The sequence below is a fragment of the Miniopterus natalensis genome, chromosome 20 (assembly GCF_054644295.1).
Source record: "Miniopterus natalensis isolate mMinNat1 chromosome 20, mMinNat1.hap1, whole genome shotgun sequence".
Taxonomy (NCBI): domain Eukaryota; kingdom Metazoa; phylum Chordata; class Mammalia; order Chiroptera; family Miniopteridae; genus Miniopterus; species Miniopterus natalensis.
This window is the reverse complement of record NC_142100.1, coordinates 1,883,226-1,908,163: the sequence shown is the minus strand read 5'-3', so window position 1 is coordinate 1,908,163 and position 24,938 is coordinate 1,883,226. Positions and strand designations below refer to the sequence as shown.

At 44.8% G+C, this 24,938-nt stretch overlaps 1 long non-coding RNA gene across 1 annotated transcript in view; it reads left to right on the top strand.

The window, feature by feature from the left end:
• LOC107534113 (uncharacterized) overlaps positions 1-24,938 on the top strand; it is a 278,218-nt gene that overhangs the window by 156,706 nt on the left and 96,574 nt on the right. The window lies entirely within an intron of this gene.

Below are 24,938 nucleotides of genomic sequence, written 5' to 3'. Positions count from 1 at the left end.
ATTGCTTGTCTTCCTTTTGTTAAGTTGTAGGAAGTATTTATATATTTTGGAAATTAACCCATACAGTGGGATCTCTTTGAATTTTGTTGACAGTTTCTTTTGATGTGAAGAAGCTTTTTATTTTGATGCAGTTCCATTTGTTTATTTTCTTCATTCCTCTTGCCCTAAAGATGTACCAGCAAATTTATTGCTAAGACAGATGTCTGAGATTTTGCTTCTTATGATTTCTTCTAGGATTTTTATGGTTTCAAGAGTTACATTTAAATATTTTTATTTATTTCGAGTTTATTCTTGCTTGTCTATGGTGTAAGTTGGTGGTCTAGTTTCTTTTTTTTTTTTTTATGTACATCTTCAATTTTTCCAACACCATTTATTGAAGAGGCTGTCTTCACTCCATTGTATGTTCTTGCCTCCTTTGTTAAATATTAATTGAGTGTAATGGCTTGGGTTGATTTCTGGGGTCTCTGTTCTGTTCCATTGATCTATAGGCCTGTACTTGTGCCAGTACCAGGCTGTTTTGATTACAATGGCATTAAAGTATAATTTGACGTTCAGTATTGTGATCCCTCCAACTTTGTTCTTTCTCCAGATTGCTGCGGCTAGGCTATTTGGGGTCTTTTTTGGTTTCATACAAATTTTTGAAGTACTTGTTCTACATCTGTGAAATATGCCATTGGTATTTTAATAGGAATTGGGTTGAATCTCTATATTGCTTTGGGTAGTATGGAAGTTTTAATGATGTTAATTCTTCCTATCCATGAACATGGTATATTCTTCCATTTGTTTGTAGCTTCCTCTATTTATTTTTTCAATGTCCTGTAGATTTCCAAGTACAGGTCTCTTACCTTGTTGGTTAAGTTTATTCCTAGGTACCTTATTTTTTGTTGTTGTTGCAATGGTAAATGAGGTTGTTTTTTAGTTTCTCTTTCTGAGTGTTCATTATTGGTGTATAGAAGTGCCTTCGATTCCTGGGTGTTAATTTTGTATCCTGTTACTTTGCAGAATTTATTTATTAACTCTAGTAATTTTTTGGTGGACTCCTTAGGGTTTCTATGTACAATATCATGTCATCTGCAAATAATAACAGTTTTACTTCCTCGGTTCTAATTTGTGTGCCTTTTATATTTTCTACTTGTCTGATCACTGTGGCTAAGACTTTTTGTACTATGTTGAATAAGAGTGGTGAAATTGGACAACCCTATCTTGTTCCTGTTCTTAAGGGAAATACTTTTAGTTTTTGCCCACTGAGTTTGATGTTTGCTCTGGGTTTGTCATATATGGCCTTTATTATGTTGAGGTATGATTCCCTCTATTCATACTTTTCTGGAGTTTTTATAAAAAATGGGTTCTGGATTTTGTTGAAGCTTTTCCTGCATCTATTGATAATGGTCATATGATTTTTTAACAATATATTTTTATATATTTCAGAGAGAGATATAGAGAGGGAGAGAGAGATAGAAACATCAGGATGAGAGAGAATCATTGATCAGCTGCCTCTTACACACCCCTACCAGGGATTGAGCCCACAACCCTGGAATATGCCTTGACCAGGAATCGAAGCATGATTTCCTGATTCATGGGTTGACACTCAACCACTGATCCTTGCTGGCTGGGTGGTCATATGATTTTTATTTTTCATTTTGTTTATGTGATGTATTACCTTTATTGATTTGCAAGTATTATACCAGTCTTGCATCCCTGGCATAAATTCCATTTGGTCTTGATGAATAACCTTTTTAATATATTGCTTGATCTGATTTGGTAATTCTGTTGAGGATTTTGGCACCTATGGTCATCAAGGATATTGGCCTTTAATTTTCTATCTTTGTATTGTTTTTATCTGATTTTGGAATTAGAATAATGCTAGCCTCATAAAAAACACTTGAAAGTCTTTCTTCCTCTTTAATTTTTTGTAATAGTTTGAGCAGGGTAGGTGTTCTTTGAATATTTAGTAAAACTCCTCTGTGAGGCCGTCTGGTCCAGGGCTTTTGTTTGCTGGGAGTTTTTTATTACTGCTCAAATTTTATTAGTTGTTATTCCTCCAATCAGATTTTATGATTCTTCCTGAATCAGTTTTGGAAGATTGTGTGTTTCTAGAAATTTGTCCATTTTGCCCACGTTGTGCAATTTTTTGGCATATAGTTGTTTATGATATTTTCTTACAGTCCTTTGTATTTGTGGTGGTGTTACTTCACCTCTTTCATTTCTGATTCTATTTGGGTCCGCTCTATTTCTTGATGAGTCTGGCTAAAGGTTCATTAATCTTGTTTATCTTTTTTGAAGAATCAGCTCTTGGTTTCATTGACATTATATTATTATTATTTCTGACAATTGCTATACTTTATGTCCATGCTTATTGATCTTTTGTATTTTTTTTTTTTTTTTTAGTCTCTATGTCATTTACTTCCACTCTGATGTTTATTATTTCCTTCCTTCTACTTATTTTAGGCTTTTCTTGTTGTTTTCTTTCTAATTCTGTAAGTTGTAGGGTTAGATACTTTATTAGAAAATTTTCTTGTTTTTTGACATAAGTGTGTAGTGCTATGAACTTCCCTTTCAGGACTGCTTTTGCTGTGTCACCTAGTCTTAGGTTTGTTGTGTGTTAAGTTTCATTTGTTTCCAGGAAATTTTTAATTTCTTCCTTGATCTCATTGGTAATACATTCATTGTTTAATGACATACTATTTAGCCTCCATGTGTTTAAATGTTTTTAAGTATTTTTATTGTAGTTGATTTCTAGTTTCATGCCATTGTGATCTGAGAAGATGCTTGATATGATTTCAATCTTCTTGAAAATATAGAAACTTATTTTGTTTCCTTACATGTGGTTTCCCTTTGAGAATGGCCCATGTGCACTTGAGAAGAATGTATATTTTGCAGCTTTGGGGTGGAATATTCTGTAAAAGTCAATTAAATACATCTGATTTGATGTGCCATTTAGGGTCAGTTTCCTTATTAATTTTTTGTCTGGAAGACCTATCCAGTGAAGTCAGTGGGGTGTTGAAGTCCCCTACTATGATTATATGGCTGTGAATCTCTCCTTTAAAGTCCTCCAGAAGTGTTTTGTGTTTTTTTAAAAGAATATACTTAGGTGCTTCTATATTGGGTGCCAGGGTTGTATCTTCTTGCTGGATTGAACACTTTAGTATTATGTAGTGACCTTCTCTCTCTCGTGTCTCTTGTTATGGCCTTTTCTTTGAAGTCTATTTTGTCAGGTGTGGGTATTGCTACATCTGCTTTTTTGTCGTTTTCATTTGCATGGAAAATTATTTTCCATGCCTTCACTTTCATTTTGTGTGAGTCTTTTGTTATGAGGTAGGTCTCTTGTAGACAGCATATATGGGTCATGTATTTTTATCCAGTCAGCTATCCTATTTTTTTATTGTAGCATTTAACCCATTTACATCTCAGGTTATTATTGATAGGTACTTATTTATTGCTATTTTAATTCTTTATGCCTATGTTTCTCTATTTCTTCTTCTTATTATTATTATTATTACAGCAGTCCCTTTAACATTTCTTGCAATGCTGGTTTGGTGGTGATAAACTCCTTTATCTTTTTTTTTTTTTTTTTGGTCAGGGTAGCTCTCTATTTCACCAAATATTTTGAATGGTAGTTTTGCTGAATAAAGTATTTTTGGTTTCAGATCCTTGCTTTTCATTACCTTGAATATTTTATCCATTTCCCTTCTGACCTGTAAAGTTTCTGTTGAGAAATCTGCTGACAGTCTTTAGGGCTCTCCTTTGTAGCTAACAAATTGCTTTTCCTTTGCTGTTTTAATAATCTCTCTTTGTCTTTAATTTTTGGCATTTTAATATGATGTATCTGGGTGTGGGCCTCTTTGGATTCTTCTTGCTTGGGACTCTCTGCGCTTCCTTAACTTGAGTGATTTTTTTCCTTGACCACGCTAAGGAAGTTTTCTGCATTATTTCTTTAAACACATTCTCTAAGCCTTGCTCACTTTCTTCTCCTTCTTTAACTCTTATAATGCAGATATTGTTATTACCCCACAGCTCCCTTAAACTCTCCTCCTGTTTTTTAATTGTTTTTCTTTTTGGATCTCTGATTGTATGATTTTTTTCCTACCCTATCCTCTAATTCACTAATCTGATACTTGGCTCCCTCCAATCTGCAATTTATTCCTTCCAGTGTATTCTTTATTTATGTTCTGTCATTCTTCATTTCTGACTGGTTGTTTTCATAGTTTCTTTATCTTTTTCATGGTGTTGAGCATCATTATAATCATTACTCTGAACTCCATATCTGATAAACTGCTTATCTCTATTCATTTAGCTCTTCTTAAGAATTCTCTCATTCTTCACTTGTTTCTTTGTCTTCCCATTTTAACTGCCTGTTTGGGTCTGTTTCAATATATTAGATAGGTCTGCTATGACACCCAGCTTTTGTAAGGTGGTTTTATGTAGTAGATTATCTGTGGGACCCAGTGGCACAGTCTCCCTGATCACCAGAGCTGGGTGCTCTAATAGTGTCCCTCGTGCATTTGTGCGGGCCCTCCTGTTGTAATTGAGTCTTGATTGTTATTTGCTCATTTATGCATGTGCTGAATCCTCAGGCTTGTTGACAGTGAGACTCAACCTCCAACACAGCAGGCTGCTGTATAGTTGCTGATCACATGAAACAAATTCACCTCAGCAGGTTTTGGAGCCTGCCAATATTTCTCTGTGGATATACTGCTTATGTAGCTTATTGGATCGTGCTCTGTCAGTGTCTGAAGTGGCCACTGGGTTTATTTGTTTAGGGCCTCTTCAGAGAGTCTCTGGTGCAGGAAATTGTCAGATGTTGCCTGTAACTGGCCTCAGTACCCTGTTTTGAGTTATAAGTGACCCACAGCTTGTTGTTCCCTCTGATGGGTCTGTGTATGTATAGAAAGGACAAAACTGCACACTACGGTCTGTTTTTTTCTATCCCTGGGCTCAGGAGCAGGTCTGGTAAAGAATCAAAGCTCTCAGAGATCTACCTCTGATTTGTTAGTCTTAGTCAATTAATAAGCTGTAGAACCTCAGCAGGGTATAAACTCTACCAGGTCAAGCAAGAGGGTTTCCAATGGGTAGGTCAATTTCTTCCACCCCAGGTTAAAGCTACTTTAATGGGAAACTCTGCCTGAGAGAGCTGTGGCATGGGGGAATGACTCAGTCCAGGGATCCTGGCAGCTGTCCTCTCAGCTCTCTCCTCAGGGCCACCAACACCAGGCTCTCCTCATGCAGCTTTAATCCACTCTGTCCTCCCTTTGTGAGAGCCCAAGGTGAGTGGCTGTAAACAAATTTTAGTTCCTTGGCCCTTTAAATGGGTGCCTGTGTTTCTAGCTGTCTCTGCCTGCCTGGCGGTGCTTTTCACAGCCAGATGTTATATGGGCACCTTTCCCAGTTTGTTACTCTTGGCTGGGGAGTCAAGCTTTGGGTTTAGATCCCAGACTTCTCACCAGGAACTGCCCCTTAGCTGAGATATTCCTCCAGAACTTCAGCTGTTGTCTGTGCAAGCCCAGCCAGACCTCTCGAGCTCCTGCACTTCCTATCAGTCTCTATGTTGTCTCCTCTTTATGTCCTTGGTTATAAGGGTGTTCTCCAGCTAGTCTTCAATTGGGTGTTCAGGATGATTTTTCTGTGTTTTAGTTGTAATTCCAGTTTGGTCCTGGGAGAATGTCAGTGTAGCTTCCACTTAATCTGCTGCTCTCTTGGAATCTCTTATTTTCTTTTATTCTGCTTCAGATGAGAAATCTTAATTGAGAAATTTTCCATTCAAATGCAGAGAGAGTCCTGGAAGCTGACCCATGCTCCAGCACAGAGAAAGCCAACTGTACCTAGACCTTTCTTATTCTTCTAACATCTTCTTCAAGACTGTCTTCTAACATTTCATATAATATTTGTTTGGTGGTGATGAACTCCTTTAGATTTTTGTCTGGAAACCTCTTTATCTGTCTTTTGAGTCTAAATTACAGCTTTGCTGGGTAGAGTAATTTGGTTTTAGGTCCTTGCTTTTCATCACTTTGAATATTTTGTGTCAATCTCTTCTGGCCTGCAAATTTTCTGTTGAGAAATCATCTGACAGTCTTATGGGAGCTCCCTTGTAGCTAACTAATTGCTTTTCTCTTGCTGTTTTGAAGAGTCTCTCTTTGTTTTTAACCTTTGCCATTTTAATTATGATGTGTCTTGGTGTGGGCTCTTTTGGTTCATTTTGTTTGGGACTATCTGTGTTTCCTGGATGTGTGTGGCTTTTTCTTTTTCCAGGCGAGAGAAGTTTTCCATCATTATTTATCCCGATAGGTAATCAATCTTTTGTTCTCGTTCTTTCTCTTTTACCTCTATGTTGCAGATGTTTTGCACTTAGTGTTGTCCCATAAGTCCCTTAAACTATCCTAATTTTCATTTATTTTTTGCTGCTCTAATTGGGTGTTTTTTGCTATCTTGTATTACAAATTATTGATTTGATCTTCTGCTTCATCTAATTTGTGGATGATATCTACTAGTGCATTCTTCATTTCAATTATTGGATTATTGGTTTTTTTATGGTTTCTATGTCCTTTTATGCTTTTGAAATTCTCACTAAGTTCCTTGAGCATCCTTATAACCATTGTTTTAAACTCTGTATCTGGTAGTTTGCTTGCCTTTATTTTATTTAGTTCTATTTCTAGAGATTTTCCCTCTCATTCATTTGCGACATGTTTCTTTGTCTCCCCATTTTTGCTGTCTCTTTGTGTTTGTTTCTACGTATTTGGTAGATCTGCTTTGTCTTCTAGTCTTGTTATTATAGCCTTATGTAGTAGGTATCCTGTAGAGCCCAGTGGCACAGGATCCCTGGTCACTTGAGCTGAGCTCTGCAAGTGTACTACACCCCTCATGTGGGCTGTGTGCATCCTCCTATTGAAATTGAGCCTTGCTTGCTGTTAGCACATCAGTGCGAGGGACTGACCTACAGGCTATGAAGACTCTCTGTGACTATAGTGGAGGATCTGCTTGGGGGAGGGGGGGGAGGCTCACCCCTGATCCCATGGAGCAGAACTCACTTAGCTGGGCTCTGGTGTAGGTCAAGTTCTCTTAAGCACATCACTTATGTAGGTAATTGGGTGGTGCTCCATTGTGGTCTGAAGTTGGTCACCAGGTACACTGGCTCTGGGGCCTCCCAAGAGGTATAAGCCAAGTTCAGTTGCCCCATGTGACCTGCCTGAAGACACCTGGTATGAGCTACAGAGTGATCTGTGGATGACTGGTACTTATGCTCAGCTTTGAGGTGCACAGGAGAGGCCATAATACGAACTAAGTGACCTGGGGCACACAGAGGCCAGATTCTGTTTGAGGTTTGTAAACCTTTGAAAGCATTTAGGAAAGTTCACAACATGAGCCAAGACAGGCCATTTGTATCAAAAGCCACTGGAAGCAGCTTGGGTGGGCCAGTAAGTTGGGTGGGGTGGGATCTCAGGGAATCACCAGGGCAGGGCAAACAGTATTAGGTTTATGGAGGCTCTGATATGGCACCCACCTGGGCCTACAGGTGAAGGGCTCAATAAAGGAACAATGGCTTCTGCCAGCACTTTTGTTAGAAAACTACTCCTCCAGTCCTTGCCCCAAAGCCAGACAATTCAGTTCCTCCCCATATGTCCCTTGGAGCTGTTGCCCCAGCCCTGAAGCTCAGAGTAAGTCCATCATTGAATAAGTCCATTATTGAGTAAGTCCATGCTCGGACTACATAAAAGGAACTCCTGGGACTCCAGCAGCCCTGTGTCTCACTTAGCCACAATCCCCACTGGTTTTCACAGCCAGAAACTTGGAGATTTCTATTCCTAGCACTGGAACCCCGAGCTTGGGGCACTGGTATAAGGCTGGGATCCCTCACTCCTCAGGAGGGACCTTTGCAGCAGAGATATTCCTCCCAATTTTTATCCATCACACATGGGTATGAAACCAGCCAGTTCTGCATCTCCACCCCTCCTACCAGTCTTGATGTGGTTTCTTCAGTCTATTCTTAGTTATAGGACTTCTATTCAGCTAGATTTCAGGCAGTTCTCGATGGTTGTTCTGTAGCTTAGTTGTAATTTTGAGGTTGTGTGAGGATGCCAGTACCACTTTTGCCTACACTGCCATCTTTACTGAAAGCCTGTCCAGAGGTTAATTCTTTAATGTTCTATTTCTCTCATCTTTTACCCTTGCCAGCTTTCCACTTATTTTTACACATCTACCCCGTTCATGTTACGTAAGCAGTCACAAACACACACCACATGCCAGCACTTCTCAAAGCACCATAGTGTTTCTTTCTTCTTTATTAGCAGTCTTCAGATTTTTTATTTATCCTGCTGCTATTTCTTTATCTTCCCAACTGTAAATGTAATGCTTGCATATAAATGCAAAAGATAGCATAGCAATTTCACTTATACTTTTTACCAGTTCCATGTGTCATAAGTAGTGGCCAAAGTACAGGTGGTATTTTTAAAAACTTACTTAATTCTAACTTTTAAAAATCCTGATTAATTTTAAGTTCTGTCTTCAAACTCTGACATAGTGCCTACCAAGGTACCATTTTTCTTTCCTTTTGTTTCCATGCCTTGCTGATGCAATATGTATGTGTATATTTTGTTTCTTTCTCCATTAAAATGGTCTACAATGAAATTAGCTTTGAAAGCAGCATTCAAACAGAAATTAGGGAGATACGCCAGGTATTCAGACATGAGTGGTGAGGGTGTTTGATGGGATGGCTTCTACACATCTCTTTTAAAACCTGAAATTCTCTTTAAACTAATCAGAGTGTAGGAGTTTTTCATTTTTCTTTGTTTTTCATTATACTAAAGGGAATTTGCCCCACCTTGGATGTGCTTAAATATTAGAATTATCTGAGAGAGTAAAGCAAATAATTCTGTCTGAGGGAGAGAGAGGATGGGGAAGCAGACATACTTTGGATTTAGTGGTCATTGAACATACTGGACCATGAGATCTATCGATAGGAGTTACATGTTCCGTGGGAGGGTTTCACATGTTTCTTTTGTTCATTTTCTCCTTTGGATCTCAGGTTATTTATAGACCCAAATGCTCTCAGAGCTGGAGGTGTCCCCAAGGGTTACTTCAGTCCAGTAGGTCTTCCTGCTTGGGCCTTCTCCTTGACCAAAAAACTGCTGACGGCAGAGCCCTTCTAACCTCCTCCAGACAGTCCAATTTTGGACTGAACTAGAATGTTTTTCTTCTTAGTGAGTCAAAAAGCATCTTCTTTGAAACTTCTCCCTATTGATTCCATTGTACTCCATGCTGAGCTCAGCGGAGCAAATCTCACCTTTTTTCTACTTGAGAGCCCTTTGGATATTAGAAGACAGTAACCATTTCCTATGCAGAGTTTTTCTATATTGGCCTAAACATGTCCAGTTTTCCAGGTTCCTCAGGATGTGACTGCCATGCTCTTCTTTCCTCTGGTTGCTCCATTGTGTCCTCCGTTTTGCGTGAGGTGGGGTCCAGAGCGGAAGGGATGCCCTGACCAGCCCAGCCACAAACAGCACTCTCCTTCCCACCACATTTGTTTCCTGCTTTCAACCCTGACCCAGGACCATCCACATGCTTCAGACCTCCTGACTCTCTCCCCATTTCATTCTTCATAATCCATGGGCGTGAAAGGGAATTTTGTTTTGTTTCTGCAGTTTTCCTTGAATTCTCCAAATCCTTATTGCTGTTTTTCACTTGACTTGAATTTATGACAAGGTTTATTGTCTTCGGGGCAGGTTGCTTTCTTCCTACTCAGTCCAGAGCCCAATATAGATCTAAGAAGTGTTTATAGAGTTCACGCTCAGTACCTTGTGCTGACCTGTCTTCATTTCAACATCATCATCATCATCATCGTCATCACCTTAGTTGCACAGATCTCCTTTTGCTTAGGGTGTTTGTTTTTTCGTTTCCAATAGTGTTTATCTGTTTATGAAGAAAGAGCCCATGAAAAGCTGTGGTTTTTAATAAAAAGAGTTTTCTGATTTTACTCCAAGGTCAGTCTTCCCATATGGTTCAGTACAGAGCTTCCACCAACATCAGTAGGAACTCGCTTGAGATGAGGTTTGTTGAAATTAATATGAGGTGTTTCATATTGACCCCCTGGCAGGGCAGTTAAAACAGTCACTGAGGCAGAGATGCGGTGAGACGAGCCCCAGGCTCACGCAGATTGAGGTCTGATTTCTATCTCTGTCGCTTGTTTCGTGGTAACCACCCAGACCTCAGCGTCTTCATCTATAAAATCGGAGGTAACCTAACTTAACCACCCAGGTCGCAGAGCTTGGTGCGAGGGTGAAATGAGCTACTGTCCCACGCGTGGCGAGTGCCGGGCAGAGCCACGTTTCTTACTCAGGCCCGCCTACCGGTTCTGGTAAATGAAGGGCATTCCCGTAGGAGGGCTGGTTGTTTCCTGTCATGGGACACAGAGCACATGCTCCCCCGCAGCCCGTCCGGGTGTCTGGGGGTGCCGCACCCAGCACGCTGTCCTCGCCGCACCCCCAGTCCGCGGCCGCCGCCCTGCACGGCGGGGGTCGGCGGGGTCGTCTCCCCTTCTCTCCGGACGCGGAGCGTAGTCTGGACACACGGGTGGGAGGAAATCAGGACCCCTGAGCCCTTGTCTCCGGATGGTTTCTAGTTATTTCTATTTTTTGAGTGCATCGGACTACTTGGTGGCGCGAGCCTCCGGCTTCGTTTGCAGGAGTGAGCCTGACCCCCGGGCGCCGGCAGGGCGCGCGGAGAGAGAGGCCCCTGGAGGGAGACGCCCTGTGGACGCCGTGCGCTCCGGGGGACGGGGAGCGGGGGGCGCGCGGAGAGAGAGGCCCCTGGAGGGAGACGCCCTGTGGACGCCGGGCGCTCCGGGGGACGGGGAGCGGGGGCGCAGGGAGAGAGAGGCCCCTGGGGGGAGACGCCCTGTGGACGCCGTGCGCTCCGGGGGACGGGGAGCGGGGGCGCGCGGAGAGAGAGGCCCCTGGGGGGAGACGCCCTGTGGACGCCGTGCGCTCCGGGGGACGGGGAGAGGGGGCGCGGGGAGAGAGAGGCCCCTGGAGGGAGACGCCCTGTGGACGCCGTGCGCTCCCGGAGGACGGAGAGCGGGGGCGCAGGGAGAGAGAGGCCCCTGGAGGGAGACGCCCTGTGGACGCCGTGCGCTCCGGGGGGACGGCGAGAGGGGGCGCAGGGAGAGAGAGGCCCCTGGAGGGAGACGCCCTGTGGACGCCGTGCGCTCCGGGGGGACGGCGAGAAGGGGCGCAGGGAGAGAGAGGCCGCTGGAGGGAGACGCCCTGTGGACGCCCTGAGCTCCGGGGGACGGCGAGAGGGGGGCGCGGGGGGAGAGAGGCCCCTGGAGGGAGACGCCCTGTGGACGCCCTGCGCTCCGGGGGACCGGGAGCGGGGGCGCGAGCCCGAGCGTCCCGGGGACTGACCGCGCCCTTTCCTCCCAGGGGAGGCTGCGCCCGGCTCCCCGCGCGGTGCCGTGAAGGTCCGGCCCCTCCATCCACGCGTGCTGGTGCCGGGGGCGCGGGACGCAGAGCCCAGGCCGCCCGCGCCTCCCGCCCGGAGGCCGCCCTCACCTGGCGCAGAGACCCAGGGCGCCTAGTGCCGTCTCCCCAGGGTGCCTCCGGGTCGGTCCCCGCGGCCGCGCCCGCAGCTCCCAGGAGGCCGCCTTTCGCGCGGGACCGCGCTCCGCCCCCTGCGGGCCGCAGCCCTGGCGCACCCCCTCCTCCCGGGGCCCTGGCACCTGCCGTGCCCCCCGCCCCCCGCCAGGGGGCGCCCCGGGAGGCGGCGGGGCTTCGGACGCGCGGGTTTCCCGCCCTGGGTCTCAGGCTCAGCGGCGAGGTCGCTGTGTTGCGGGGCTGGAGGCTGCGGTGAGAACCAGAGCGGACGCCCCCTTTTACTGTTTCTGTTATTAATACCTAAGGAGGAAAGGCAGCAAGGAGCCTAAGGGCTGGCACAGCTCACAGGCCCTGGATGCAGGCTGGCAGCGCCAAACAGGCAGAGCCAAGTACCTGAGGGCAGCCCTGGGGGTGCCTATGGCTGCAGGGCGCAGGGAGGTGCCCGGGCAGGACCGCGAGGGGCCGCAGGCAGGGAGGCCGCACGGACAGACGGGGGCCAGGAGGGACTGAGACTCGGGGGGGGGGGCAGGAGGGGCTGAGACTCGGGGGGGGTCAGGAGGGACTGAGACTCAGGGGGGGGGGCAGGAGGGACTGAGACTCGGGGGGGGGGGCAGGAGGGGCTGAGACTCGGGGGGGGGCAGGAGGGACTGAGACTCAGGGGGGGGCAGGAGGGACTGAGACTCGGGGGGGGGGGCAGGAGGGGCTGAGACTCGGGGGGGGGCAGGAGGGACTGAGACTCAGGGGGGGGGCAGGAGGGACTGAGACTCAGGGCGGGGTGGACAGGAGGGACTGAGACTCGGGGGGGGGCAGGAGGGGCTGAGACTCAGGGCGGGATGGACAGGAGGGACTGAGACTCAGGGCGGGGTGGACAGGAGGGACTGAGACTCGGGGGGGGGCAGGAGGGACTGAGACTCAGGGGGGGGGCAGGAGGGACTGAGACTCGGGGGGGGGGGCAGGAGGGGCTGAGACTCGGGGGGGGTCAGGAGGGACTGAGACTCAGGGGGGGGGCAGGAGGGACTGAGACTCGGGGGGGGGGGCAGGAGGGGCTGAGACTCGGGGGGGGGCAGGAGGGACTGAGACTCAGGGGGGGGCAGGAGGGACTGAGACTCGGGGGGGGGGGCAGGAGGGGCTGAGACTCGGGGGGGGGCAGGAGGGACTGAGACTCAGGGGGGGGGCAGGAGGGACTGAGACTCAGGGCGGGGTGGACAGGAGGGACTGAGACTCGGGGGGGGGCAGGAGGGACTGAGACTCAGGGGGGGGGCAGGAGGGACTGAGACTCAGGGCGGGGTGGACAGGAGGGACTGAGACTCGGGGGGGGGCAGGAGGGGCTGAGACTCAGGGCGGGGTGGACAGGAGGGACTGAGACTCGGGGCGGGGTGGACAGGAGGGACTGAGACTCGGGGGGGGGCAGGAGGGGCTGAGACTCGGGGGGGGGCAGGAGGGGCTGAGACTGGGGGGGGCAGGAGGGGCTGAGACTCGGGGGGGGGCAGGAGGGGCTGAGACTCGGGGGGGGGGCAGGAGGGACTGAGACTCGGGGGGGGGGCAGGAGGGACTGAGACTCGGGGGGGGCAGGAGGGGCTGAGACTCGGGGGGGGGGCAGGAGGGACTGAGACTCGGGGGGGGCAGGAGGGACTGAGACTCGGGGGGGGGCAGGAGGGGCTGAGACTCGGGGGGGGGGCAGGAGGGACTGAGACTGGGGGGGGGGCAGGAGGGGCTGAGACTCGGGGGGGGGCAGGAGGGACTGAGACTGGGGGGGGACCAGGAGGGACTGAGACTCGGGGGGGGGCAGGAGGGACTGAGACTGGGGGGGGGGCAGGAGGGGCTGAGACTCGGGGGGCGGGGGGCAGGAGGGACTGAGACTCGGGGGGGGGGGACCAGGAGGGACTGAGACTCGGGGGGGGGGCCAGGAGGGACTGAGACTCGGGGGGGGTCAGGAGGGACTGAGCCTCGGGGGGGGCAGGAGGGACTGAGACTCAGGGGGGGGGTCAGGAGGGACTGAGACTCAGGGGGGGGGTCAGGAGGGACTGAGACTCGGGGGGGGGGGCAGGAGGGGCTGAGACTCGGGGGGGGGGTCAGGAGGGACTGAGACTCAGGGGGGGGGGTCAGGAGGGACTGAGACTCGGGGGGGGGTCAGGAGGGACTGAGACTCGGGGGGGGGTCAGGAGGGGCTGAGACTCGGGGGGGGGTCAGGAGGGACTGAGACTCGGGGGGGGTCAGGAGGGGCTGAGACTCGGGGGGGGTCAGGAGGGACTGAGACTCGGGGGGGGGGCAGGAGGGACTGAGACTCGGGGGGGGTCAGGAGGGACTGAGACTCGGGGGGGGGGCAGGAGGGGCTGAGACTCGGGGGGGGGACAGGAGGGGCTGAGACTCGGGGGGGCAGGAGGGACTGAGACTCGGGGGGGGGCAGGAGGGACTGAGACTCAGGGCGGGGTGGACAGGAGGGACTGAGACTCAGGGCGGGGTGGACAGGAGGGACTGAGACTCAGGGCGGGGTGGACAGGAGGGACTGAGGCTCAGGGCGGGGTGGACAGGAGGGACTGAGGCTCAGGGCGGGGTGGGCAGGAGGGACTGAGGCTCAGGGCGGGGTGGACAGGAGGGACTGAGGCTCAGGGCGGGGTGGACAGGAGGGACTGAGGCTCAGGGCGGGGTGGACAGGAGGGACTGAGGCTCAGGGCGGGGTGGACAGGAGGGACTGAGACTCAGGGCGGGGTGGGCAGGAGGGACTGAGACTCAGGGCGGGGTGGACAGGAGGGACTGAGACTCAGGGCGGGGTGGACAGGAGGGACTGAGACTCAGGGCGGGGTGGACAGGAGGGACTGAGGCTCAGGGCGGGGTGGACAGGAGGGACTGAGGCTCAGGGCGGGGTGGACAGGAGGGACTGAGACTCAGGGCGGGGTGGACAGGAGGGACTGAGACTCAGGGCGGGGTGGACAGGAGGGACTGAGACTCAGGGCGGGGTGGGCAGGAGGGACTGAGACTCAGGGCGGGGTGGGCAGGAGGGACTGAGGCTCAGGGCGGGGTGGACAGGAGGGACTGAGGCTCAGGGCGGGGTGGACAGGAGGGACTGAGGCTCAGGGCGGGGTGGACAGGAGGGACTGAGACTCAGGGCGGGGTGGACAGGAGGGACTGAGGCTCAGGGCGGGGTGGACAGGAGGGACTGAGACTCAGGGCGGGGTGTCAGGAGGGACTGAGACTCAGGGCGGGATGGACAGGAGGGACTGAGACTCAGGGCGGGGTGGACAGGAGGGACTGAGACTCAGGGCGGGGTGGACAGGAGGGACTGAGACTCAGGGCGGGATGGACAGGAGGGACTGAGACTCAGGGCGGGATGGACAGGAGGGACTGAGACTCAGGCCGGGATGGACAGGAGGGACTGAGACTCAGGGCGGGGTGGACAGGAGGGACTGAGACTCAGGGCGGGGTGGACAGGAGGGACTGAGACTCAGGGCGGGGTGGACAGGAGGGACTGAGACTCAGGGCGGGGTGTCAGGAGGGACTGAGACTCAGGGCGGGGTGTCAGGAGGGACTGAGACTCAGGGCGGGGTGTCAGGAGGGACTGAGACTCAGGGCGGGATGGACAGGAGGGACTGAGACTCAGGGCGGGATGGACAGGAGGGACTGAGACTCGGGGGGGGGGCAGGAGGGGCTGAGACTCAGGGCGGGGTGGACAGGAGGGACTGAGACTCAGGGCGGGATGGACAGGAGGGACTGAGACTCAGGGCGGGGTGGACAGGAGGGACTGAGACTCAGGGCGGGGGGCCAGGAGGGACTGAGACTCGGGGCGGGGGGACCAGGAGGGTCTGAGACTCAGGGCGGGGGGCCAGGAGGGTCTGAGACTCAGGGCGGGGGGCCAGGAGGGACTGAGACTCAGGGCGGGGTGGAGAGGGGTTTGGAGATTGAGCAGCATTGGAGGGAGGAGCCTCAAAGGAGTCCAAAATAAAAATCGTTGGTTTTGATGAAAAAGGCTGACCCAGACCTGGAGAGGGAGGTTCTGTGAACTGAATCAGGGACTCACACTAGTTTGAAGTTGATTCCCACTGGGCTGCCCCAGAAACCTCACAGGACATCAGGGGCGGGCGTTTCAGAGCGAATGCTCAGTTGTACAGGAAAATTCAAAATGAGTAGGTGCGCCTGCAAGCCTGTCTAACGGTGCTCGCCGTGGGCATGTGGACACCAGCTCTGGACTTCTGACCTAAACTAGAAGGAATTTCGGTCTGATGGTGTTTCAGGCTCTCCTCTGAGCTGATGTTTCCCTTTCCCCTGCCTCCTCCCAGCCCCCACAGCTGCCCCTGGTAACGGGCTAGGAGTCAGAAGTTGCTCTGCCATTTTGCGAGGTTAGTTTAAGCAAGGAAACACTGGAGTTTCCTTTCTTTGTCTATAAAAGGGAGAGAATAAAATATTACTGACATACCTTCTAGGATTTTTCTGAGGATTGAATGTGAGTGATAATGTGAATAATCGCTCTTGATAGATTATAATTGCTAGCTAAATCAAAGATGGCATTAATAATAATTGATCAGTTAATACAGCCTTACTCCTCCCAGCAGGGTGTCTTCCCACTGAGCTTTGCAGGAGCTTGTGTGTGTGAGTGTGTGTGAGTGTGTGTGTGTGTAGGGAATTTAAATACACAAACCCGGATTTCCAGGGCACTTTCCTGAAGAGCCGCCTTGGCAGATAAGCTGGAAACATGGTGTTCCTTCCCCTTTAGCCACCTTCCTTCGAATGCTCTTTTCCCCAGCCGTGGCTACACTGCTCTACTTCTCAAACATGCAGACAGTGGCTGGTGTCTGCTTGGCTGCTTGGAGGGGTGACCTACGTCCTGGACCCGTGGTGCCTGAGTAAGTGTCACGTTGTCTCTCAGGCACGTGGTCAGAGTGAATGTGCCTGGAAGAAGCAAATAAAAGGCTGGGTGTGTGATCCCATCGCCATACGCCTTTCCGGGGGTGCTCTTCCCAGACCACTCGTTACCTATTCACTGAAATGTCTCAGATGGCAGGTTGGGTTCTGCACCGTCTGGGTCAGGCTGGTGCAGTTGACCTATGAAGGCTGAAGTTGGCTTTCGTCCCTGTGGACACATTCGCCCTTTCCTTGGGCTCCAGAAGCAGTGTGGTGAATGGGAGGCAGTGCAGACGTGGGCAAATCCCTCTTCCCCATCTGTCAGACGAAGTCGAAACTCCCCTTCCTTCCTGCATCCAAATGTAGGTGTGAGGAGCTCATGAGATTATACCTGAACACCCCAAAAGTTTGTAACTCTAGTGTTGTGTAACTATAAGGCATCATCATTGTTACTCTGCTACACTCTTCTGATCAGTGATTTACCTATATTTCAAAGCCTTAAATATTTTAAAAGTTGCATTTTCCCAGATGTTAATGAACCCTCCTGCTTCTTTCCTTCTTCACCAATGGACTGAAAAATTGAGTATTGTAGAGATGCTAAGTTTAAGACCCGAGTCTACCCATCTTGAAAGTTATCTAAGTCACGATTAGATGCACAATATGTACATAGACTGTATTTTTCTAAAACCACCAACCATACATATATATGAATCCCTTCTCCTGTCAAGAATGTATTTACTCTGTTAATACAAAATATATCAAATATATATTTAACTAATAAAACACACTGATATTCACATGGCATACTCACCTAGCAGATTTAATCAGGTGAGGAATGAACACATCACTCTATCAGCGTCTCAGCTATTTTAGGGTCCAGAGTGACCACAATACACTATTCATGTTGCTAAAAAATTATGAGTCAATTTCTCCCTGTTCCTAGTAATGCCTGTCAATATCTCGCTTCTTCCAGACAGATTCTCAGCACCTTTAGTATTTTTAAATGAGTTTTTAAAAATACATTTGCAAAGTCAGTTATTTTGAATCTCATTTGAAGCAATTAAAAACATCCTGACATTTAAGGTGATATTTTTTTCCAAATAAAATAATTATAAATAATACTAATTATGAACAAATCATTCAGTTACTCTCACTCTGGTTCAACCTTTAGGCTAATAAACCAATCAATTAAAATTTATCTTGCTCAGAGGATCAATTTGTTTAAAAATGTAGCGACATTTCACCTCAAGTATGATTGATGTTTTCTTTAACAATAATCAGAGCTGTCTTCCCAGAAGACAGTATGGTCAAGTGGTAGGTATAGACAATTAACTCTTTTTTTTATGCTTCTCTTGATAATGCTTCTCAGGTACAAAATGTTGATGGTGAAGAAAATGGTGATGTTAATGTACAAAACTAAAACTTAGACTTCAAAAAGGACTTTAAAGAGATTTCTGAAAATCTCAGGAAAATTGCTCGCAGAAACTGACATTATCATTCTTCACAGTGGGAAAGATATTAGATATGTCCCTCTGTCTGCCTTGTGTGTTTCATTTTCTCCAAAGGTATAGGATGGATTTGCAAATATGGCCCATAGACCAAATCCAGTCTGCCACTTGTTTGTTCAAGCAAAGTTTTATCAGAATAAAGCACATCTCTTTATTTACATGTTGTCAATGACTACTTTTTTGCCAACCCCAGGGGTAGGGTAATAAAAATACCAAAACCCAGTTATTTTTGAATTTATAACATCAACTATTTTTTTTTATTTTTAAAAATATATCTTTATTGACTCCAGAGAAAGGAAGGGAGAGGGAGAGAGAGATAGAAACATCAATGATGAGAGAGTTGTCATTGATCGGCTGCCTCCTGCACACCCCCAACTGGGGATGGAGCCCACAATCCTGGCACGTGCCCCTACAACATCAACTAATTTTTGAACAGGACTTTACAGTATATAAAATCTGATCACATTATTTTGTTACAAGTATTATTCTCACTTAACTGATGAAGAAATTACAAACTTTTCCAGAGTCATCCAGCCAGTTAGTGGTGCAGGTCGGATGTGGCCTCTGAAGAGGGAACGGTGCTGTCCTCGGGCAGCCTTGAGAGAAGCGGGAAAGGGGATGGCTCTCAGCTGCAATAGGGCTCTTATCTCACTCCTACGCCAAGGCGTGATCAAAGACAGTAGAGAAAACCAAACTCGAGACGTTCTGTTCACTCATTACTTGACCTTGGCCTGGGTGATTTTAACTTCATCCTGCTCCTGGGTCCCTATTCTCGTAACCAGGAAGGAGACCAAGCGCTAGACAGTCATGGCCAAGCTGTAATGCAGCAGCTCCCTCTTTCCACGCTGAAGGAATGTGCTCGTCCTGAAATTGGCGCTGGGGCATGGAGAGTCTGAAGTAACCAGTAACAGAAAAGTCTTTGTTTTTGGAATATGTTATCCTTTTCAAAAGTTTGTGGTTGAAAACACTTGTGTTTTTTTCTCACTTTATTATAAAAATTATATTTTCCTCCTAAGCTCATTCAATCTACTAGCAAGGTAGGCCACAAGGTGCTGGACATCAGGAAGAAGGAAACCTGGAATCAAGACCTTGCTTTTGAGATACCCAGATATAAAACCAGTTGTTTGCAGAAACAAATATTTTATTTATTGTTTTATTTTTCAAATTTATTTTTTATTTACAGTTGACATTCAATATTATATTAGCTTCAGGTGTACAATGTAGTGATTAGACATTTATATACTGTAAAATATAATCACTTTGATAAGTCTAGTACCCATGTGACACTACACATAATTATTACAATAGTATTGACTATATTCCCTATGCTGTAATTTACATCCCTGTGACTATAATTATAACTAACAATTGTACTTCTTAATCTTTTCACCTTTTTTACCCAGTCCTCTAAACCCCCTTCCATCTGGCAACCATGAATCTGTTCTCTGTATCTATGAGTTTGTTTCTGTTTTGTTTGTTCATTTATTTTATTTTTAAGATTCCACGTATAAGTGAAACCATATGGTACTTGTCTTTTTCTGAAAGACCTATTTCACTTAGCACACCTACTAGATCCATCCCTGTTGTCACAAATCTTTATTAATTGTAAGGATTCTTCTTTATAAAGGCTGAGTAATATTCCATTGTATAGATGCACCACTTCACCTTTATCTAATCTCCTATCAGTAGGTACTTATGTTGCTTCCATATCTTGGCTATTGTAAATAATGCTGCTATGAGCATAAAGATGCATAAATCTTTTCGAATTAGTATACTGGCTTTCTTTCTGTAAATACTCAAAAGTGGAATTTCTGGGTCATGTCTTAGTTCTATATTAAAATTTTTCAGCAAACTCCACACTGTTTTCCACAGTGGCTGCACCAATTTACAATCCCAGCAACAGTGCCCAAGGGTTCCCTTTTCCTTATATCCTCTCAAATACTTGTTGATTCTTGATGTATTGACGATGGCCATTCTGACAGGTGTGAGGTGATATCTTATTGTGGTTTTAATTTGCATTTCCCTGATGATAAGTGATGTTTCTTATGTCTATTGGCATCTGTATGTTTTTGGAGAAATGTCTATTCAGGTCCTTTCCACATTTTTTAAATGGGTGGTTTGACTTTTTAAACATTTTTTTGGTGTTAAGTTGTATGAGTTTCTGATATATTTTGGATGTCATGCCCTTATTGGATGTATTATTGGCAAATATTTTATCCCATTAAGTAGGTTGTCTTTTCATTTTGTTAATGATTTCCTTCTCTGTGCAAACATGTTTTAGTTGGATTTAGTCCCATTTGTTATTCTGTTTTCCTTGCCCATGGATCCTTATACAAAACACACACACACACACACACACACATATATGTTTATATATATATGTGTGTGTGTATATATAAATATATATATATATAAAATATATATAAACATATAAAAATATATATAAACATATATATATATATATAAAATATATATAAACATATGTAACTGAGATTGGGTTGACTGCCTGTGTTTTCCTCTAGCAATTTTATGGTTTCGGGTCTTGCACTCAAGTTGTTAATCCATTTTGAGGTTTTTTAATATGGTGTAAAAAAGTGGTCTAGTTTTATTATTTTGTGTGTATTTGTTCACTTTTCCCAACATTATTTATGAAGAGACTGTCTTCACTTCATTGTATAATCTCGCCTCTTTTGTCAAAGATTACTTGACCTTACAGGTGTGGGTGTATTTCTGGGCTGTTCTGTTTCATTGATCTATGTGTCTGTTTTCAGGACAGTATCACACTGTTTTGATTACTGTGGCTTTATAGTATAGTTTGGTATCAGGTAGGGTGGTGATACCTTCAACTTTGTACTATTTTTAAAATATTTCTAGGACTATTTGAAGTGTTTTTGTGGTTCCATATAAATTTTAAAATCTAGTTCTGAAAAATGCCATTGGTATTTTGACAGGGATTGCATTAAATCTGCAGATTGCTTCTGGGTAGTTATGAGCACATTAACAATGTTAATTCTCCCTATCCATGAGGGCAGTATAATTTTTCATTTATTTGTATCTTCTTGTACTTCTTTCTGTAGTGTCTGATAATTTTCTGAGTACAGGTTTTTTACTTAGTTTAATTTATTCCTATGTAATTTATTCTTCTTGATGTAATTATAAATGGGATTGTTTTCTTAATTTCTCTTTCTGATACTTCATTATTGGTGTATAAAAATGCAACCAATTTTTGAATAATAAATTTGTATTCTGCTACTTTACTGAATTTATTTATTCTAATAGTGTTTTGGTAAATTCTGTAGGGTTCTCTATAGTATTATACCATCTGCAACTAATGACAGTTTTACTCCTTTTTTTCTAGTTTTGATGCCTTTTCTTTCTGTTTCTTGTATGGTTGCTGTGGTTAGGACTGGAGTACAATGTTGAATAAACGTGGTATAATGGACATCCTTGTCTTATTCTGGATCTTTAAGAAAAAAGCTTCAGCTTTTCAAGCATGAATATAATGTTAGCTAAGGTTTGTCATATATGATCCTTGTTATATTGAGGTTTGTTCTCTCTTTGCTGAAAGTTTTTATTATAAATAGATATTGGATTTTGTCAAATGCTTTTTCTTCATCTATTTATATGATTGTGTGATTTTTGTCCTTCATTATGTTTACATGGGGTATCATGTTAAGGGATTTATGGGTATTGACCAACCTTACACCCTAAGAATACATTCCACATGATTATGGTATATGATATTCTTAATATATTGCTGAATTAGTTTTGCCCATATTTTGTTGAGGATTTTGCATGTATGTTCATGAAGGATAACATTTTTAGATTTGCTTTATTTTTCCCTCACCATTTATCCCCTCTATGCCATCTTCCACTTCCACCCCCTACCCCCCCGCCCCGCTCCAGCCATCACCACACTGTTGTCCACGTCAGTGAGTTCTCTCTATTTTTTTTTCTCAATCCCCCGCCCCTCCCTAACACCTCCCTCTGCCAGAGCTGTCTGCCTGCTTTCTATCTCTGAGTCTGTCACTATTTTGCTTGGTAGTTCAATTTGTTCATTAAATTCCACATATGAGTGAAATCATATGGTACTTGTTTTTCTCTAACTGGCTTATTTCACTTAGCATAATGTTCTCCAGGTCCATCCATGCTGTTTTGATTACTATGACCTCGTAGTATAGTTTGATGTCAGGTACTGTGATTCCCCCAAGACATAAATTTTTGAAACATTTTTTCTAGTTCTGTGAAATACTCCATCGGTATCTTGATAGGAATTACATTGTATGTAGATTGCTTTGTGCAGTATGGACATTTTAATGATGTTAATTATTCCTATCCATGAACATAGTACATACTTCCACTTATTTGTATCTTCTTCAGTTTCTTTCTTCAGTGTCTTATAATTTTCTGAGCACAGGTCTATTACATCCTTGGTTAAATTTATTCCTAGGTATTTTATTCTTTTTGAAGCAATTGTGAATGGTATTGTTTATTTTTAGTTTCCCTTTCTGATCGTTCATTATTGGTGTATAAAAATGCAACTGATTTCTGAATATTTATTTTGTATCCTGCTACTTTACCGAATTCATTTATCAGTTCTAGTAGTTTTTTGGTGGAATCTTTAGGATTTTCTATATAAAATATTATGTCATCTGCAAATAAGGACAATTTTAGTTTTTCCTTTCCAATTTGGATGTCTTTTATTTTTTCTTCTTGTCTGATTGCTGTAGCTAGGACTTCCAGTACTATGTTGAACATGACTGGTGAAAGTGGACATCCTTGTCTAGTTCCCAATCCTAGGAGGAATGCTTGTAGCTTTTGCTCATTGAGTATGTTGTTGGCTGTGGGTTTGTCATATATGGTCTTTATTACATTGGGGTATGTTCCCTTTATTCCCACTTTATTGAGAGTTTTTATCATAACTGGGTACTGGATTTTAACAAATGCTTTTCCTGCATCTATTGATATGATGAGGTGATTTTTATCTTTCAATTTGTTTATGTGATCTATCACATTTCTTTTTTGTGGATATTGTACCAACCTTGTATCACTGGAATAAATCCCACTTGATCATGGTGTATTATCTTTTAATTGTATTGCTGGATTTGTTTTGTTAATATTTTGTTGAGGATTTTAGCATCTATATTCATCAGGGATATTGGCCTATAAGTATTGTTATCCCAGGTTTGTTTGTTGTTTTCATTTGCATTTGCATGAGGTATCTTTTTCCATCCTTTTACTTTCAGTCTGTGTGCATCTTTTGATATGAAGTTTGTCTCTTGTAGACACCATATGTATAGGTCTTATTGTATTAATCCATTCAGCCAGCCTATGTCTTTAATTGGAGCATTTAGTCTATTTACGATTAAAGAAATTATTGATAGTTATGTAATTACTGCCATTTTATTGTTTATTGACTATTTTTGTAGTTCTTTCTGTTCCTTTATTATTATTTTGCTTTCTTTTCTTGTATATTGATGTCTTTCTGTAGTTTTCTTTGGATTCTTTACTCTTTATTTCTTATATATCATCTATAGATTTTTGTGTGTTGTTTTTTTTTTATCATATGGTCCATATATACTAAACTATGTTTATAGTAGTCTACTTTAAGTTGATTGTCCCTTAAGTTTGAACACATTCTAAAATCACTACAATTTTTACTGCCCCCTTTTATATTTTTGTAATTTTTTTTTACTTTTGTATATTTGTGTGTGTGTCCCTTAGTTTAATGTTGTAATTACACATGGTCTTCCTACCTTTGTCTTTTAGTCTTTGTACTGACTTTATAGTAGATTGACCCATTGCTTGTACTGTTTGCCTTGTCAGTGATAATTTTTTTCTATATTTTCTTGTTCATACTTTTTCTTTTCTTCTCTTTTCTTTTCTTTTCTTTTCTTTTCTTTTCTTTTCTTTTCTTTTCTTTTCTTTTCTTTTCTTTTCTTTTCTTTTTTCTTTTCTTCTTTTCTTTCTTAAAGACATCCCTTTAATACTAGCTTAGTGGTAATGAACATTTTTAGCTTTTTCTTGTTGGGGAAATTTTTTCTCTCTCACTTGATAATAAATAGCCTTGCTGGGTAGAGTGATCTTGATTGTAGGCTATATTTTTCATCACTTTGAATATTTTGTCCCAATTCTTTCCAGACTACAAAGTTTCTGTTGAGAAATGAGCTGACAGTCTTATGGGAGCTCCCTTGTAGGTAAACTAACTGCTTTTCTCTTGCTGCTTTTAAGATTCTCTCTTTGTCTTTAACTTTTGCCATTTTAATTATGATGTGTCTTAGTGTGGGCCTTCTTGGGTTCATCTTGTTTGGGACTCTGTGTTTCCTAGACTTGTATATCTGTCTTTTTCAATAGATTAGGTAAATTTTCAATCATTATTTTTTCAAACAGATTTTCAATCGCTTTGTCTCTCTCTTCTCCTGGTACCCATATGATGAAATGTTGGCACACTTGATGTTGTCCCAAAAGTTCCTTAAACTATCCTCAAGCTTTTGATTCCCTCTAATGTATTCTTTATTTTAGTTATTGTATTCCTTATTTCTGACCAGTCTTTTTATGCTTTCTGTCTCCTTTTTTATATTTTCTATGTCTTTGTTGAAGTTCTCACTGAATTAATCAATTATTTTCCTCAGTTCATGAACATTCTTATAACCAGTGCTCTGAACTCTACATTTGGTAGGTTACTTGTCCCCATTTTGTCTAGTTTTTATTCCGTAATTTTGTTCTGTTTTTTCATTTTGTATATGTTTCTTTGTCTCCTCATTTTGGCTGACTTTCTGTGTTTGTTTCAGTGTATTATGTAGATCTGTTATTTCTCCCAATCTTGGCAGGGTGGCCTTATATAGAAGGTATCCTCTGGGGCCCAGGGCATTCTCCCTGTTCACCTCAACCAGGTGCTCAAGGGGTGTCCCTTGTGTGAATTTTGTGTGCCTTCCTGCTTTAGTTGAGCCTAAATTGCTGTTGGAACATCAATGGGTGAGTTTGACCCTCACAGCTCACTGGTTGTGAGTTC